General features: G+C 39.6%; 1 long non-coding RNA gene across 6 annotated transcripts in view; it reads right to left on the bottom strand.

Moving 5' to 3' along the window:
* The window catches only part of LOC100739170 (band 4.1-like protein 4A), a 269965-nt gene that overhangs the window by 232517 nt on the left and 19046 nt on the right, over positions 1-18402 (bottom strand). The window contains exon 3 of one of the 6 annotated variants that reach the window (XR_014838559.1): positions 4961-5024. The exons of the other annotated variants lie outside the window; for them this stretch is intronic. This is a non-coding gene — a long non-coding RNA (band 4.1-like protein 4A). The remainder of the gene's footprint in view (positions 1-4960; positions 5025-18402) is intronic. 6 annotated transcript variants of the gene reach the window in all.

Raw genomic sequence — 18402 nt, 5'->3', positions numbered from 1 at the left:
ATGAAGAAGTTAGAAGTGACCCTTGGAGAAGCTGGAAAGAAAAGTCTTCAGCAAGAGCTGACAAATACGAGACAAATCCATCTCCAGGACCAGACAGCTTCCCTGGTGATTTCTACCAAACATTTAAAGAAGACTTAATACCAATTCTTCTCAAACTCTTGCAAAATTCTGAAAAGGAGGGAACATTTCAAAACTTATTTTATGAAGCCAGATTTACGCTGATACCAAAACCAGATAAGGACACTACACAAAAAAGGAACTATAGATCAAAATTCCTGGTGAATATAAGTGTAAAAATTCTCAAAAGAATACTAGCAACTCAACAGCACTAAAAGGATGATATACCATGATCAAGTGGGATTTATCCTGGGATGCAAGAACAGTTCAACACAATCAAATAAATGTGATACACATTAACAGAAAGATAAAAATCATGTGATCATCTCAATAGATGCAGAAAAATCATCTGACAAAATACATCCTTTTATGATAAAGATGTTCAGTAAACTGGGTAAAGAAGGAACATACCTTAACATAATAAAGGTGATACATGTTAAGTCCACACTTAACATGATGCTCAACAGTTTAAGGCTAAAGGCTTTTCCTCTAAAATCAGGAACAAGACAAGAGCACCCACTCTCAACATCCCTAGTCACCAGAGTATTAGGAATCCTTAGTGAGGACAATCACTCAAGAAAATAAATAAAAGGCATCCAAGTCAGAAAAGAAGAAGCAAAATTGTCTTTCTGTGCAGAGAATATAATAAAGTTGCACAATACAAAATCAACAGAAAAAAATCAGTTGTGTTTCTGTACTTTAACAAAATATCTGAAAAATAAAGAAAACCATCTCATTCACAGTAGCATCACAAACACCACTTAGGAATATATTTAGCCAAGGAAATGAAAGATCTGTGCACTGAAAACTACAAAACTTTGATGAAAGATACTCATAGATGAGGGAAGAATATTATTTAAATATCCATACTAGCCATAACTATTTACATAGATTGAATGCAATTCCTATCAAGATTTCAATGGCACTTCACAGCAATGGGGAAAAACAAAAAAACAAACAAAAAAACCCTGAAGTACATATGGAACCAAAAAAACCTATCGAATAGCCAAAGTAATCCTGAGAAAGAAAAAGCTGGAGGCATTATACTTTCTGATTTCAAACTATACTACAAAGCTCTAGTAACCAAAACATGTTACTGGCATAAAAATAGACACAGAGACCAATGGACTGGAAGAGAACCCAGAAATAAGCTTGTGCATTTACGATTAATGTATGATGTAAGAGCAAAAAATATACAACGGGGAAAGGACAGTTTTTTCAATAAATAGTGTTGGGGAAACTGGACAGCAATAGGCTAAGAATAAAAGTGGACCACTGTCTTATACCATACATGAAAACTATTTCAAAATGGACTGAACACTTGAATACAAGGCCTAAAATCATAAAACTCCTAGAAGAAAACATATACAATAGATCCTTGACATCAGTCTAAGCAATGCTTTTTTTTTTTTTTTTTGGATTTGATACTGAAAACAAACCCAACAAAAACAAATATAAATATGTGGGATCACATCAAACAAAAAGTTCTGCACAGCAAAAAAAGCTATCAACAAAAAAGAAAAGGCGGAGTTCCCGTCGTGGCTCAGTGGTTAACGAATCTGACTAGGAACCATGAGGTTGCAGGTTTGATCCCGGCCTTGCTCAGTGGGTTAAGGATCCGGCGTTGCCGTGAGCTATGGTGTAGGTTACAGACATAGCTCAGATCCTGCGTTGCTGTGGCTCTGGTGTAGGCCGGCGGCTACAGCTCTGACTCGACCCCCAGCCTGGGAGCCTCCATATGCCTTGGGAGCAGCCCAAGAAATGGCAAAAAAAAAAGAAAAAAAAAAAGCAAACTACCAACTGAGAGAAAATATCCATTAATTATATACCTGATAAAGGGTTAATCTCCAAAATATATCCAAAATATATAAAGGACTCATACAACTCAATAGCAAAATTGCAATCCAATTAAAATATGGCCAGAAGATCTGAACAGACACTTTTCTGTTATATACATATGGCCAACACGCACATGAAAAGACGCTCAACAATGCTCATCACCAGGAAAAAGTAAATTGAACACACAATGAGATAGGGCTTCAAATCTGTTAAAATGTTAAAATGGCTATCATTAATAAGACAAGAAATAACAATTCTTGGCAAGGATGTGGGGAGGAAGGGAATCCTCATACATGGTGGGAATGTAACTGGGGCAGCCACTATGGAGAAAAGCATGATAGTTCCTCAAAAAATTTAAAATAGAACCACCATGTAATCCAGCAAGTCTACTTCTGAATATTTATCAGAAGGAAATGAAAAACTATCTCAAAAGATGTCTGCACCACCATGTTCGCTGCATCATTACTTATAATAACCAATATACAAATAACCTCATTGTCCATTAATATACGAATGACCAAAGAAGATGCTGGGTGTGTGGGTATGTGTGGGGGGTGTAATGCAGCCGTGAAAAAAGAAATCTTGCCACTTGTAACAACAGGAATGGACCTTAAGGGCAATGTTAAGCAAAGTAAGTCAGAAAGAAAAAAACCAAGTCCTCCATGATTTCACTTTTATGAGGAATCTAAAACAAAACCAACAAATAAACAAATTCACAGATACAAAGAAAAGACTGGTAGTTGCTAAAGGCAGGAGGTAGGAGGTGGGTCAAACAGATGAAGGTGATAAAAGACACAAATTTGCAGTTTTAAAATAAGTAAGTCACCTGTACATAATGTAGAGCATGGTGACTGATGCTAATATTTGTTATGTATCTGAAAGTTGCTAAGAGAGTGGGTCTTAAAATTCTCATCATAAGAAAAAATAAAGTGTTAACTCTGTGTGATGGATGCTACATAGATATTATGGAGATCATTTTACAATATATACATGTATCAACTCATTCTGTTGTACACCTGAAACTAATATAACGCTATATGTCAATTATACCACAAGAAAAAAAAATTACAACTTCTTTAACCAGAGTTTAAAGGCAAAAATATAGTAAACATGTTCACAATTAACATGGCAGACCAAGGTGAACTTTACTACTAAAAAATAATAATAAAAATACAACCCTGTCATGAAACAGCACGTCAGTAAAATGCCCCTTTAGAGCCTGAGAACCTTTAGCTGTAGCCAAACTTGTACCACACACAAACCTGGATTGTTCCTTCTTATGGAAGCAGGTGGGAGGGGAAGGTATGTACTTTCTGGATAGCAAACTAAAGAATTAGTAACCTGTCAAAATCCTGACTGAAGTAACCTGCCAAAATCCCAGCTAAAACAGCTTTATGTAAAATTTTTTTTTTCTTTTAAGGCAAAAGAGAAGTCTTGATGGGATTTTGCCAAGGTTTGGAGACATTTCAGCATGAAGAGTAAAGTTTCCCCTAGGTCTCAACGTATGCTGGGAAAAATAATACAAAGAACAAACCTATCCATTGGCTAGGGTAGTAGCTCTGAAAATGCCTCTGTGGTCAGTCTTGATCATTCCATGACCTTATGATCTCTCAATCCACTGAAGCATCCCACCTTCAGGAAGAAGCTAAAAATACACACATATGATCCTTGGATATGGTTTCACCTTTACCTTTCTTCTTCTTCTTCTTTTTTTTTTTTTTTTTTTGCCACACCCATGGCATGCATAAATTCTGCTGCCAGGGATCAGACCTGAGCCACAGCAGTGACAATGCTGGATCCTGAACTCATTGAGCCACCAGGGAACTCCTCATCTTTACCCTTTATAAAGAGCTGGTGAAACCCTTATCAGCAGAGGCTACCTTCCTCTAAACTCTGCCAACGGGACTTGCAGAAAAGGATTCTGATGGGGCTGTGCTGCTTCTGGGGAAAATGCTCCTCTCTGACGAAAAGAGAGTTAGGACCCCAGGAAGAAACACACAGTGGACTCAACTTGGGTAATTTGGGAAAGTCTAATAAAGGGACTACAGAATATGGGCATAGTATAGAAAACCATTAGAGAGCTCTGAGCTCCAGAGTTGGTAACCAGTTTCTATCCACCCCAGACAACCATGAGAAAAGGCCAAGAAACTAGCAGAAAAGCCTATCTGGAGCCCTGCACTGTTGTACTTTGAACCAATCCTGAATTGCCAACCTCCAGACTTGTTATCTTGGGAAAAAAAATAAATGTGTTAACCTAGAGCCAAAACACAGTCAATCAAAAAAAATAAAATCCACTGACTAATCTCCATCATTTCAGTCACTGAAATTATCTCCTCACTGAGATTAAAAGAATTAAAATTATAGTCTATTGTGGTTGCCAAGAGGGAAAGAGGTGGGGAGGGATGGAGTGGGACGTTGGGGTTAGCAGATGTAAGGTATTATACACAGAATGGATAAACAAGATCCTACTGTATAGCACGGGGAACTATATTCAACACCTTATGAAAAATCATAATGAAAAAGAATTTTTTAAAAAAAAGAATGTATAAAATTATAGTCTAGGGAGTTTCCGTGGTGGTGCAGCAGTAATGAGCCCGACTGGTGTCCCTGAGGACTCGGGTTTGATTCCTGGCTTCACTCGGTGGGTTAAGGATCTGGCATTACCTAGAGATGCGTAGGGTGCAGACGCAGCTCCAATCTGGCATTGCTATGGCTGCGGTGTAGGCCGGCAGCTGTAGCTCTGATTAGACCCCTAGCCTGGGAACTTCTGTATGCTGTGGGTACAGCCCTAAAAAGACCAAAATATATATATATATATATAAATGTGTGTGTATATATATATAGTCTAAGTGACAGGAGGTAGTCCCAAATCCAGAAGATGTTAAGATTCTATTGGACCAAAGGATACAATACTCAATAGAGGGAAACAAATGGGTAATGTCTAACCTCCTCAGTACATTTTTAAGATGCAGATTTGTATTTCTCAAACTTTCAAATATCATACATCACCCAGAGATGAGGTTTCCAGTCCCATAAGCTCCTGGTGGGTGTTCGTACTGGTAGAATTTCTGAAAATAATGGGAGCGACATATATTGATTTCTTTGTGACTAGGACATTACTCCTTTCTCCAAATTTTACTGCCTCAGAAATAAAGCTGTGAGCTCCCTGTTGGCCAAATAATTAACTGTTTACTATGGCTTAATTATTCCTTTCAGTCACACTTCTTTCTAGCTAAGAATTCGGTCCTAGCACTTTATATTTCTGAAAGGCATAATGGGATGACGCAATGCCTCGCATCCTCTCAGCTGTTAGGCATGTCTTTGTGAAGCACAGCTGTCTGCACCAAGACCTAACGAAGGCACGATCACCCATGAAGGGGCATCATCTATTAAATCTCACAAAACATACAGTGAAGAAATAAACAGCCCCTGAAGTACCCACCTCATAAAGCCAGCCTGTAAAACTGTTCAAGCTTTACATAAAATATCACTATAGCAAATAAAATCAGTCCTGTCCTAAATTATTTCCAATGAGACAGCAAACCTTCAGTAATAAATTTTATTAGCTTAAAATGAATAATGTTGCTTTTGATAGATTCTAAAAGGTTTACACATTTACAGTAATTATTTTATTTATTTATTTTTTGTCTTTTGTCTTTTTAGGGCCACACCCATGGCATATGGAGATTCCCAGGCTAGGGGTCTAATCGGAGCTCAGTGTCAGCCTACACCAGAGCCACAGCAATGCCAGATCCGAGCCACATCTTCGACCTACCCCACAGCTCACGCCAATACCGGATCCTCAACCCCTGAGTGAGGGCAGGGATTGAACCCACAACCTCATGGTTCCTAGTCAGATTCATTTTCACTGCGCCACGACGGGAACTCCTACAGTAATTATTTTAAAGAAGACTCCCCAGTTCATCTATATGGCCCAATATTGATTTAAAAGGATATTCAGGGAATGGATAATCAAATTTTCTATGTTGTTTTAATCCAATAAATGATTGTTGAATTTAATTCAGGCTCTAATCTGTGAAATATGTAAGAGTTTGGACTGAGCAATAATTTCAAGACATACTGAAAAAATAACGTCTTATATCTCTGATATCAACGTTGTTTTTATCCCCACACTTGGGAGAATAATTAGAAAATACATCCCAAAATTTAAATTATAGATCCCAGTTACTCTGATTGGACAGTAAAGAAGATACTATAGACGTGACAGTGGAAGACTAAATACATGGAGAGGCTCATTGGGAATGGAAAGTGACCCTCCTGCAACAAGAGAGAAGCAACTGAGTTAAGGAATAATAAACACACACTGGGAGTTCCCATCGTGGCGCAGTGGTTAACGAATCCGACTAGGAACCATGAGGTTGCGGGTTCGGTCCCTGCCCTTGCTCAGTGGGTTAACGATCCAGCGTTGCCGTGAGCTGTGGTGTAGGTTGCAGATGCGGCTCGGATCCCGAGTTGCTGTGGCTCTGGCGTAGACCGGGAGCTACAGCTCCGATTAGACCCCTAGCCTGGGAACCTCCATATGCCGTGGAAGCGGCCCAAGAAATAGCAAAAAGACAAAAAAAAAAAAAAAAAAAAGAAAGAAATCGTGTTAAATAATTTGCAATTTTTCCTTAGAGCTGCAGGATAATAGATAACCTTCATCAAAATCCTCCAAACTGTAGATATGGAAAGTTTCTAAATTTTCAAATATACATTATTTCATATTAAACAGTTCTGTAGATTGTAGATTTTATTAGAATGCTGACATTTTTATACAATCACATTAAAGAGAAAAATTAGAAATTCAGATTAACCCTAAGAGACTTATTCAGAACTCATGAAATACATTCTTAATTCTACCTTCGCTACATTAAAAAGAAACATAAAAGTTGCCCACCCAATTTTTAACAACAACAATAAAGGATAAAGGAACTAAACCATCTCAATCTTCTACTAGTGCAAGAGGATCGGCAAAGAGAAGTTTTAAGATACTGAACCCAGAGGCTTCTCTCCAGGGGCTATGCCACAGAGGAGACTCAGAAATTCAAGTTGTTTCAGCAGAAATTCACAGATCATTAAATTAATTCAAAACCCAATAGGGCAGCAAACAATTTATCCTTACAGTCCCTCATTAGAGCCTGAGAAACTTCACCAAAATAAATCTCCTTCCTTCCCACCATTTACAGGAGCAAGCAGTTGAAGGTCGAGGTTTAAAAGTGCAGGGCAAAGTTAGTGCCAGAGTCAAGCCTTAAATACAGATTTTAGGGAGGCAAGGGCTAGGGAAGGACACTCGAAAGGATAGTAAGTCTGGAAACCGAGACTGGGAGACCTACCTGGCTTGGCTTCCCGGCACTCAGGGCCTGGGGTGCATCTGAACCACCAGGGGGAAGGTTTTTTAACTTTATCCAAGCTCAGATCCCACCCAGACCACTTGAATCAGAATCTCTGGTTGTTTTCAAAGCTCCCCCAAGTGACTGTACTATGCTTTTAGGGGTCAGCCCCACTGGCCTGAGAAGGAGAGGGAATGGGAAGGCAGGGTTAGGAACAGACAACCTGTGTTCAAAAAACCTCAAGTCCACAGGATGCTCTCACATAAGATGCTGCTCTGTGCCCACCTGGGCAGCAGAAAACTCTCAAAGGCCTGCCCACCCTTGCATCTACCTGCTCCATTCCTGTGAGCAGACTCTGCCCTGAGCTCTTCTCTCTCATTGCTCTATTGCTCTCTTGTTCTGTGCTCTGCAGAACCACCGGCTTTAAGTTTCCAGAGGCATCGTAGTGGGACCCCGGAAAACTCAGAGGTTCTGTGGAAACGCTATCAGTGAGAGGCCTGGGGAGCCAGCTGAGCAGGGAGTTTCCAGGTTCATTACTCTCCCCTTTTAGCCCCCTGCTATGAGTTCTCAGACATAAACACACACTTAAGAGTAAATTATTAGTTTGTGGGCCTCTGAGGCAGTTGCTTCTTAAATTAATTTAATGAGCTGTGAACTTATGCTCAAGTAACTTCTCATCCCAGAAAAGAGAACTGTCAGACATGGAGGAAAATAATGGCTGGGGCCTAGCAGGAGGTTCAGAGCATAAAAGTGATGAGAAAAAATAAAAGTACAATTGGAGTTCCTGTCATGCTTCAGCAGAAACGAATCTGACTATGATCCATGAGGTTGCAGGTTCGACCCTGGCCATGCTCAGTGGGTTAAGGATCTGGTGTTGCAGTGATCTGTGGTGGAGGTTACAGACGAGACTCGGATCTGGCGTTGCTGTGGTGTAGGCCAGCAGCTGCAGCTCCAATTCAACCCCTAGCCTGGGAACTTCCATATGCCACCAGCAAGGCCCTAAAAAAAGACCCCCACCCCCCAAAAAAGTACAATTATTTAAAAAGCAAAACATTTTCTTCTCTTTTTTTCCTCACTTTTTAGAGCTGTACCTGCAGAACATGGAAGTTCCCAGGAATTGGAGCTACAGCTGCCGGCCTACGCCACAACGTGGGATCCAAACCCCTGTCTGCAACCTACACCACAGTTCATGGCAATACCGGATCCCCCACCCACTGAGGGAGGCCAAGGATTGAGCCTGCATCCTCATGGATACAAGCCAGATTCGTTTCTGATGAGCCATAACAGGAACTCCCAAAACTAACATTTGCTAACATAAGTAACTGATTTCACTCAAAATTATTTCCCTGTATGGGGATAGATCTGAATTGTCATTTTTAATAAGCTGGGTGGTCCTGACTCATGGTTCCTAATGAGGCTGTGGTTAGACTATCAGTCAGGGCTAAAGTCAGTTAAAGGCTTGACTGGGGCTAACAGACCAAATTCCAAATGGCTCACTTACCAGGCCATTGGCACGAATTTTCTTTTAAAACTAAAAATCTATATATTTAATAAACAGTTGATAGACTTGACTTAAAAATAGAAAAAATTTTTACCAAAACAATCTTCTCATATTATATATATATATATATATATACATATCTTCGAGGTTTAAAAACATATACAGTATTTCTTGATGGTCACCTGTGCATTCTTAGTGCTGTGTTTGGTGGGGTTTTCTTAATTGAACTATAATTTATAATGATATGTAATAGTGTGTATATGTTAATCCCATACTCCTATTATCCCTCTCCCCCCCTTTCCCTTTTGGTAACCATAAGATTTTTTTCTATGTCTGTGAGTCTATTTCTGTTTTATAAATAAGTTCATTTGTGTGTATATATATATATATATATATTTTTTTTTTGGTCTTTTTAGGGTTGCATCCATGGCATATGGATATTCCCAGGCAAAGGGTCAAATTGAAATTGCAACCGCTGGCCTACACCACAGCCACAGCAACGCAGGATCCGAACCGTGTCTGTGACCTACACCGCAGCTCATGGCAATGCCAGATCCTTAACCCGCTGAGCAAGGCCAGGGATCGAACCTGCATTCTCATAGATACTAGTCAGATTCATTACTGCTGGACCACAACAGGAACTCCAGTATCACTTTTTTAGGTTCCGCAAATAATTCATATATCATATGATCTTTGCCTTTCTGTTTTACTTAATACAATATCTCTAGGTCCATCCATGTTGCTGTAAATGGCATTGTTTCACTCATTTTATCGCTGAGTTATGTTCCACTATATATAATACATACCACATCTTTATCCATTCCTCTGTTGATAGACTTTAGGTTGCTTCCATGTCTTGGCTATTGTAAATAGTGCTACAATGTTTATCAGTGTACATGTATCTTTCTGAGTTAGAGTTTCCTCCAGGTATACACCCAGGAGCAAAATTGCAGAATCATATGGTAACACTATTTTTAGGTTTTTTTTTTTAAGGAAGTTCCATACTATTCTTCAAAGTGGTTGTACCAATTTACATTCTCACCAACAGGGTAAGAGAGTACCTTTTTCTCCACACCCTCTCCAGCATTTATTATTTGCAGACTTTTTCTCTTTTTTTTCTTTTTTTTCTTTTTTTTTTTTTTGCTTGCTTTTTAGGGCTGCACCTATGGCATATGAAAGTTCCCAGGCTAGGGTCATGATGGAGCTAGAGCTGCCAGCCTATGCCACAGCCACAGCAACAAAGGATCCGAGCCGAATCACTAACTGATGTGATGTAATACCTCATTGTAGTTTTAATTTGCATTTCTCTAATTATTAACATTATTGAGCTTTTTTTTTTTCATGTGACCATTAGCCAGCTCCATGTCTCTTTTTTTTTTTTTTTTTTTGTCTTTTTAGGGTCTCAGGTTCGGGATATGGAAGTTCCCAGGCTAGGGGTGGAATCAGAGCAGGAGCTGCCAGCCTACACCACAGCCACAGCCACAGCCACAGCCACACCAGATGCAAGCTGTGTCTGTGACCTACACCACAGCTCACAGCAATGCTGGGTCCTTAACCCACTTAACTGGGGCCAGGGATCAGACCTGCATCCTCATGGATACTAGTTGAGTCTGTTACCAATAAGCCACATCAAGAACTCCTCCTGTGTTTCTTCTTCAGGGAAATGTCTATTTAGGTCTTCTGCCTATTTTTTAATTGGCTGTTTGTTTTTCTGCTGTTAAGCTACTTATATTTGGGAAATTAATCCCTTGTAGGCAGCATTATTGGCAAATATTCTCAGTCTGTAGGTTATCTTTTCATTTTGTTTATGATTTCCTTTGCTGTGCAAAAGCTTTTAGGTTTAACTGGGTCCCATTTGTTTATTTTTGTTTTTATTTCCATTACTCTAGGAGACATATCCAAAAAAAATACTGCTGCAATTTATGTTAGAGTGTTCTGCCTATGTTTTCCTTTAAGAGTTTTATAGTATCCAGTCTTACATTTAGGTCTTTAACCTATTTGGAGGTTTTGTGTGTGTGTGTGTTTTGTGTATGGTGTTAGAAAATGTCCTAATTCCATTTTTTTACATGGAGCTGTGTGGTTTTTCCCAGCACTACTTATTGCAGAGACTGACTTTTCTCGGTTGTATATTCCTGCCTCCTTTGTCATAGATTAATTGACCACAGGTGGGTTTATCTTTGGACTTTCTAACCTGTTCTACTGATTTGTATGTCTGTTTTTTGAGCCAGTACTATACAGTTTTTTGTTTGTCTTTTTAGTGCTGCACCTGTGGCATGTGGAAGTTCTCTGGCTGGGACTGAACTGGAGCTGCAGCTGCCAGCCTATGTCACAGCCACAGCAATCACCAGATCAAGCCACATCTGCAACCTACACCACAACTCACGGCAATGCTGGATTCCCAACCCACTGAGCCAGGCCAGGGATCAAACCTGCATCCTCATGGATACTAGTCAGGTTCATTAACACTGAACCATGACAGGAACTCCCAGTACTATATAGTTTGGTTGCAATATATCTGTTGTAGCTTTGCAGTATAGTCTGAAGTCAGGGAGCCTGATTCCTCCAGCTCTATTCTTTCTCAAGATTGCTTTTGCCATTTGGGATCTTTTGTGTTTCCATACAAATTTAAAAATATTTTGTTCTAGTTCTATGAAAAATACTACTGGCAATTTGATAGGGAATGCACTGAATCTGCCTTGTTGTTATACAGACATTTTAATAATATTGATTCTTCCAATCCAAGAACATGGTATATTTTTCCATCTGTCTGTCATCTTTCACTTCCTTCATTAGCATAGTATAGTTTTTCAAGGACAGATCTTTTGCTTCCTTGGGTAGGTTTATTTCTAAGTATTTTATTCTTTTCGATGTGATAATAAATGGGATTGTTTCCTTAGTTTCTCTTTCTGATCTTTCATTGTTAATGTATAGAAACACAAGAGATTTCTGTACATTAACTTTGTATCCAGCAACTTTACTGAGTCCATTGATGAGCAATAGTACTTTTCTGGTAGTATCCTTAGAATTTTCAGTGTATACCATTGTGTCTTCTGCAAAAAGAGACAGTTTTACTTCTTCCTTTCCAGTATGGGTTCCTTTTATTTCTTTTTCTTGCCTAATTACTGTGGCTAGGGCATCCAGATCTATGTTGAATAAAAGTGATGAGACTGGACATCCTTGTCCTGTTTCTGATCTTAGAGAAAATGCTTTCAGCTTTTCACCATTGAGTATGATGTTAGCTGTGGGTTTGTCATATGGGCCTTTATTACGTTGAAGTATGTTCCCCCATGTCCACTTTCAAAAGACGTTTTTTTTTTTAATCATAAATGGATGTTGAATTTTATCAAAAGCTTTTATTGAGATGATCATACGGTTTTTATTCAATTTGTTAATGTGCTATATCACGTTGACTGATCTGTAGATATTGAAAAATTGTGTTTTTTTTAACTTTTTTTTTTTTTTTTTTGTCTTTTAGGGCCGCACTGGCAGCACATGGAGGTTCCCAGACTAGGGGTCTAATCAGAGCTGTAGCTGCTGGCCTACACCAGAGCCACAGCAACACGGGATCTGAGCCATATCTGCAACCTACACCACAGCTCACAGCAACGCCAGATCCTTAACCCACTGAGTGAGGCCAGGGATGGAACCAGCATCCTCATGGTCGGGTTTGTTAATCACAAGCCACAATGGGAACTCTGAAAAATTCTTGCATCCTTGGGATAAATCCCATTTGATCATGGTGTATGAACCTTTTGATGTACTATTGGAATTGGTATTTTGTTGAGGATTTTTTGTGCTTGTTCTTAAGGATACCAAGTGCATGTCAAGTGAGTAGTGGGTGCAATATGGATTTAAACTTAGAGAAAAAAAGTTACTAAAATGAGTAGTTTGAAACATTAAAAAAATTATAAATAAAATGAAAAAACACTCAAAAGTAATAAAAATATTAAAACTTCACATTTTCCTTATGAAATTAACAAGGATATTTTATATACTACTAATCTACGCTCATGAGACTCTAGGAGTATAAAATAAAATGATAATAATAAGAGCAGCCAAGGTGCATTCTCAGCTAATCTTCATCACGATCCTATGAGGAAGGTATGAAAGAAATGAAGAGATAAGGATTAAGCAAACTCATCACATGGCTGGCAAGCGGCAGATCTGGGACTGATCACAGCTGTCCTAACTCAATAACCCAAGCATTAACAGTGCAACCTATCTAGAAAATACTGGCCCTATGAAACAAGAGCCTCAAAAGTCTCCAAGCATTTGGATCCAGAAATCCCCCATCTAGAGTATTCAAGCTGGAGACAATCATAAACCAAGCAACTAAAGCTAAGGAATGCACATGGCATGTTCATACAATGGTGTCTAAAACAAACTGGCCAGAGCAGAGTATTAAACAGAACAGGATCATACAGCTTCCAAGACTGAAGCTGGTTTTAGGGATTATTTAGTCCAACCTATTCACTGTACAAGGATAATTATTCAATATGAAAAAAAAATCTAGCTTTTTATCCACCAAAGAGAAGAGATACAAGGGGAATCTTTGTTGTTGTTGTTGTTGTTGTTGTTTTAAAGGCCTTTCTTTTTCCTAGGACTGCCCAATTTCTATATTCAGGAGTTTAATAGGAGGGAAGGTCTATCAGCCTATATAATGAACAACCCCACAATACATGCATTTTTAGAACTTGGGTTTTCTTCCCTTCTTCTACAGTCCTCCCAGTAGGCTGGTCTATAGCGAAGACCGGTATAGACTTGGAAATTTCAACTAACCTCTGTGACTGCTCATAAAATCAGACTGCCAATTTAAGTTTATAGGTTCTGAGTAAAATGTACATGGGCTTTTAAAAACAGGCTTTTAAGTGGATAATCCAGTGCCTCAGAGACCTTCCCCCTTAGTGTCTGAGAAGCTATCAGGAATCTACCCTTAAAAAGAGGGGTTGGGGAGGAGAGTAGGACACCACATCTTGATTAGAGCCAGCAGAGAAATGACTTTAGCCCATGTTAAAAAGAGGTGTTCATTCTGCAAGTATTTACGGTGAACCCCACTGTGTGCCAGACACTGTAGTCAATGTTGAAGAAACCTCAGTGGACAAATCCTAAAAAAATTCCTGCCCTTGTGAAGAAACATTCTAGTAGAGAAGACAGGCAACAAATAAAATGAGTAAGTAAATTATACACTCTGTTAGAAGGTGGTAGGTATGATGAAGAAAAAGCATAAGGGGCTTAGGGAAAGTGTGTGCAGGGGGCTCAAGGAAGGTCTCAGAAAGGAGGCATTTGAGCAGAGACCTAAAGAGGTGAAACTAAGCCAGGCAGAAATCCAGGGAAAAGCATTCGCAGCAGAAGGAACAGCAGGAGCTAAGGCTCCAAGGCAGAAACAGGCTGCATGTAAGAGAAACAAATAGACTATATTCCTGACAACTTTGTGAGTCTTAAGTCTTAGAATACTTAAAATTATTTTCCTGTCTTCCAAGAATTCTCTTAAAAAATAAATATAAAGCCTTTCATGCTTAGAACAGCTATCCAAAACAGAAAACACTGTGTTTTGAGGGCATGTTTTTCTATAAAATGGCTACTCATTAATGAGCACACCTAAATAAAATTACTCTGACTTTGACCTCAGGTCACATTCAGTAAGACAGCAGTTGAAGGTAGAATTATAATTAGACAAATCAGCCATCCCAGGGCATGAGCTTCAGTATGTAGGTGGGATTCTAGAGGCAGACTGGTACACAGGTGAGAGGAGGGAAGCAAGAAACGGCCAATCAACAGAAATGGAATTTTGAATCCATCCCCTTCCCACCTCCCCACAGGCACTCCCACCCCCACCCCAAGCAAACCTTCCAACCCACTCATTTCCTATCAATATTCCTCTCTATACACAATCCCTCACTTAAGATGCTAATATATCACCAGCTCTCTCATTTATTCCCCTGACTGTGCTCCAGACACACTGACTTCTTTCTGTTTCTAATTCACGGCCCTTGCACCTGCTGTTTCCTCTGCCTAGGACTTCTGGCTCCCTGTCACTCCAACTCAATCCAAATAGGACCCTCTCCAGAAAGCTTCCCTCCCATTCCATCAGAGTCCCTATTGTACACACTCGTGTGACTATCACCATTTCCTCCCCACACCTGTGTACTCACACATCTGCTCCCCTGCTAAGCTGTAAGCTCCATGCTGGTAGATACTGTGTGAGTTAGCCTCACACTGCATCCAGGGCCCAGCCCAGTGCCTGACACCTGGAAGCTTCTCCAAATATATTGGTTCCACATGTGACTGTCCAAAACATAGTTACTATCTTTTCTTTGTCTTTCCCCCCCCCCCCCCCATACTGACAGCATGAAGGAGTTCCTGAGCCAGGGATCCAACTTGTGCTACAGCTGTAACCAGAGTCATAGCAGTGACAACACTGGATCTTTAACCCATGAGGGAACTCCACTAACTGTTTTTTCTACTCTACTCCACAGTGGAATCATCACCTCACCACTACCTACTTTCCCAGATTCCAGGCTCCTCATGCTCCACTCCAGTCTGCAGTTGTTACCTGCCAGCTTACCTTCCTAAAACACCACCAGGACTCTCCTCTGCTTTGCCTCAACACATACCAGGTCTTAACTTCTTTTCATGGTGTTCAAGTCCTTTCTTACCGAATAACACCAAGTGAATGCAAGCTGATCTTCCCCTTTGCCTCCAGGTTCAGCTGGCCTCCTGACCGTCCCAGGAGTTCCACTGGGCATCACCTCAGTTTCTGTTTATCTAAAGCCCATGCTTCTAAGTCAAATTCAAGATACATTTCTCCATATGAGACCCCTCATGTCTCACACTTCATTATCACATTGAGGACTATAGATTTAACTGTTCTCTTACAGTTTCACCTATATTCATTTTGTATCCTCTACAACAGGCTGACTAATGTCAAAAAGAAGGAAAACATGTTAACGTTAACTGAACACTACTGAGTTTCAGACATGTCATGTGGTATAAAACATCCAGGTGCATAGTAAGTACTGTCAAAACTTCCACTGAACTGACTGGCTCACATTTTCTTAAGGGCAACCTTTAGTGGCATATGGGCTTACTCTATGCAGTAGCCTTAAGGAAGAAAATAACAACCCCTCTCCCTCAAAAAAAAAAAAAAAAAAAAAAAAATGAAGTAACCAAAAAACCAATATGCTCATGAGCCTGAAAAAGAACAAAGAGCTTCACTTTCCTTTCCCTACCAAATCAATCATTCAGGGTGTGGAAAACAGGAAATCTAATTGATTTTCCTGGGCCCTGTCCACTCTATGAGGGGAACTGAACAAGCCACAGCAATCTGTGAAGGTTGAGTAATGAAAAGCGGATTGTGGCTCAAGACTAGATAAACCGCAGACAGCATCACAAGACATGGAAACTCGCACCTGTCACCACAGCCACTTTAGACACAACCCATCAGATTGTCAGAGCTAGAAGGAAGCTTCGCTATTTATTCTAATGGTCAAATGCTTGTATCGAACATACAATTAACGGATTCGCTACCAGGGTCTGCAGAATCCTTTCCTCATCATTCACTCAATTAAGAACTAAAAGCTTCTGTGTAAGAAAAAACTATTTCTCAGTCAAGGTTGTCTCATTCATTTTGAGTACTGTTTACATGTTAGCCCTGCATGCACTGACACAACCATTAATTCCAGAATCATGCAACAGCAAATATACATGTAGACTGTCTATGCTTATTCTCAGCCCAAAAGGTCTAATTTATGGGGAAGTATAAAATCTATTAGTAATCGGTATAAAAATGACAGCTGTTTCTAAATATCTAGATTCTCCCTGGCTTTTTTTCCTTCTGCCTGCAGTAGGAATCTAAAACAATCTACCATAAGAAACTGTTAAGCTGACCCAAGTGGTGTCAATGAATCTTCTGTGAAGAGATTATCCAGAAAATGAGAGCCCAACTCTTTGACAAATGCATGCAGTGAGACTCAAAGTCCACCAGGTTAAGCCATTTGGTTCATGTTTAGTGGAACATGCTTAAGAAAATAGAAAGTTGGTATGTCTAATAAACCATGTATGCCACTCGGAGCAGCAAAACTTATTAAATGTGGGGGGAAGTGGTGCATTTTGCTGTCACTTTGCTCCTTCAACCTCAGGCAGAAAGCACAAAATTATCTAACCATTTGAGGATGAAGGTGGAAACATACACTGTTGAAGCCAAAACAGAGGTAGGCCTGTATTCCACCCTGTGCTGAAAACCACTGCAGTCTTTGTCAGGAACATGGCTCAACTCGGCAGTGACTGAAGCAGTGGAAAAACACAAGGAGGACCCAGTGATCTCTAGACAAGGTGACACATAAAATCGCCACCCTTCCCTTGGGGCGGGGGGAATCTCTACACCGTTTTCAAATTTTCAATGACACCAGACAGGAAACTTCTCAAAACATTATTTTTTTAAGTAAAGTAAGGTACATTCATACCCACCTGTTTTCATTAACCCCGATTCTCACGGGGAAGAAAATGCTGTTTTAGGATATAAATACTGCTCATCCCTTGAAAACAACATTTAAAAAGAAGAAAAATGGTTCCCTGAAGAGCAGTTAGTCATACATTGACTCTTAAACACAACTACTCAAATGATAAAAAAGTAGGCAGTTAAATGCTAGGTCACTTAGGTTTCTCCCTTTGGCCCGTGTGCACGTGAGCGTGCGCACACACATATACATACACACACACACACACACACACACACACACACACACACACTTGAGCATCATTCAGGAGGAAACCAAGAGTTTTTAACCTGAAAACACACAAGAAGCCCAAGTTTTTTTCACCACCATTGACAAAAGAAATCTGTGACCTAAGGGGACTGATCTGCTGTCAGGTGGGGTCTGGTTTCCTTTACGGCTGTTCTTTGGGAGTCACCATAATGCCTGTGTCAATACTGACGTTTCCATGACACTGTTACAGCCCACTCTCCCCTGGTGCATGTAAAGGCTTAAAGCCACTCTAAAGGAAAGTTCTTTAGAGGGTTTGGAGGACAAAGATTCTAGAAAATAATGATTTATTATTATTAATAATGATCCTCAAAAAAAGGCTATTCAGACTCTTACAAAGGCAAATCATAATGAACTCAATGTCTTCATTACCAAACTCAAGAAAAGAACTGCAAGTCTTCATTTTTTAATTTACTCCAACAAGGAATGTTAATGAGTGAATTCAGCCAGGTTTCCAAATCTAAGCTTCATTTTTGAAACACATCTCCATCAAGTGATGAGGATTATCTAAATTAGACTTTGCTCTTTCTGCTTGGACAGGCAAGCCGACTATTATGCTACCGGAAATGCAAGGGATTTATTTTCAGCTATGACCTTCAAAAATCTGAAAAGCTGTACATGAAGGTCAACTCAAAAAAGAAAGAAAAAAAAGAAAGAGGAAAAGAGAGATGAAGGAAGCTGGTAGTTGTTTTCAAAGTAATCCTTGTCTAACCCAATAAATCAGTTTCCTAATCAACAAATGCAAATACAAATAATAAAAATCCTTTTAAGGAAAAGTAAAATTTGTTACTTTTAGCAGATAGTTATTTGGTATTTCTCACGTAATCATGTGCCAGGCACTATTCTAAGTCCT

This window comes from Sus scrofa, chromosome 2 (genome assembly GCF_054392235.1).
Source record: "Sus scrofa isolate SSC_HxYL_T2T_F1_AM1 chromosome 2, Sscrofa_HxYL_maternal_Yorkshire_Landrace_v2.0, whole genome shotgun sequence".
NCBI classification, from domain to species: Eukaryota; Metazoa; Chordata; class Mammalia; order Artiodactyla; family Suidae; genus Sus; species Sus scrofa.
Note: the sequence above shows the minus strand (reverse complement) of the source record. Positions and strands in the feature narration are given on the sequence as shown.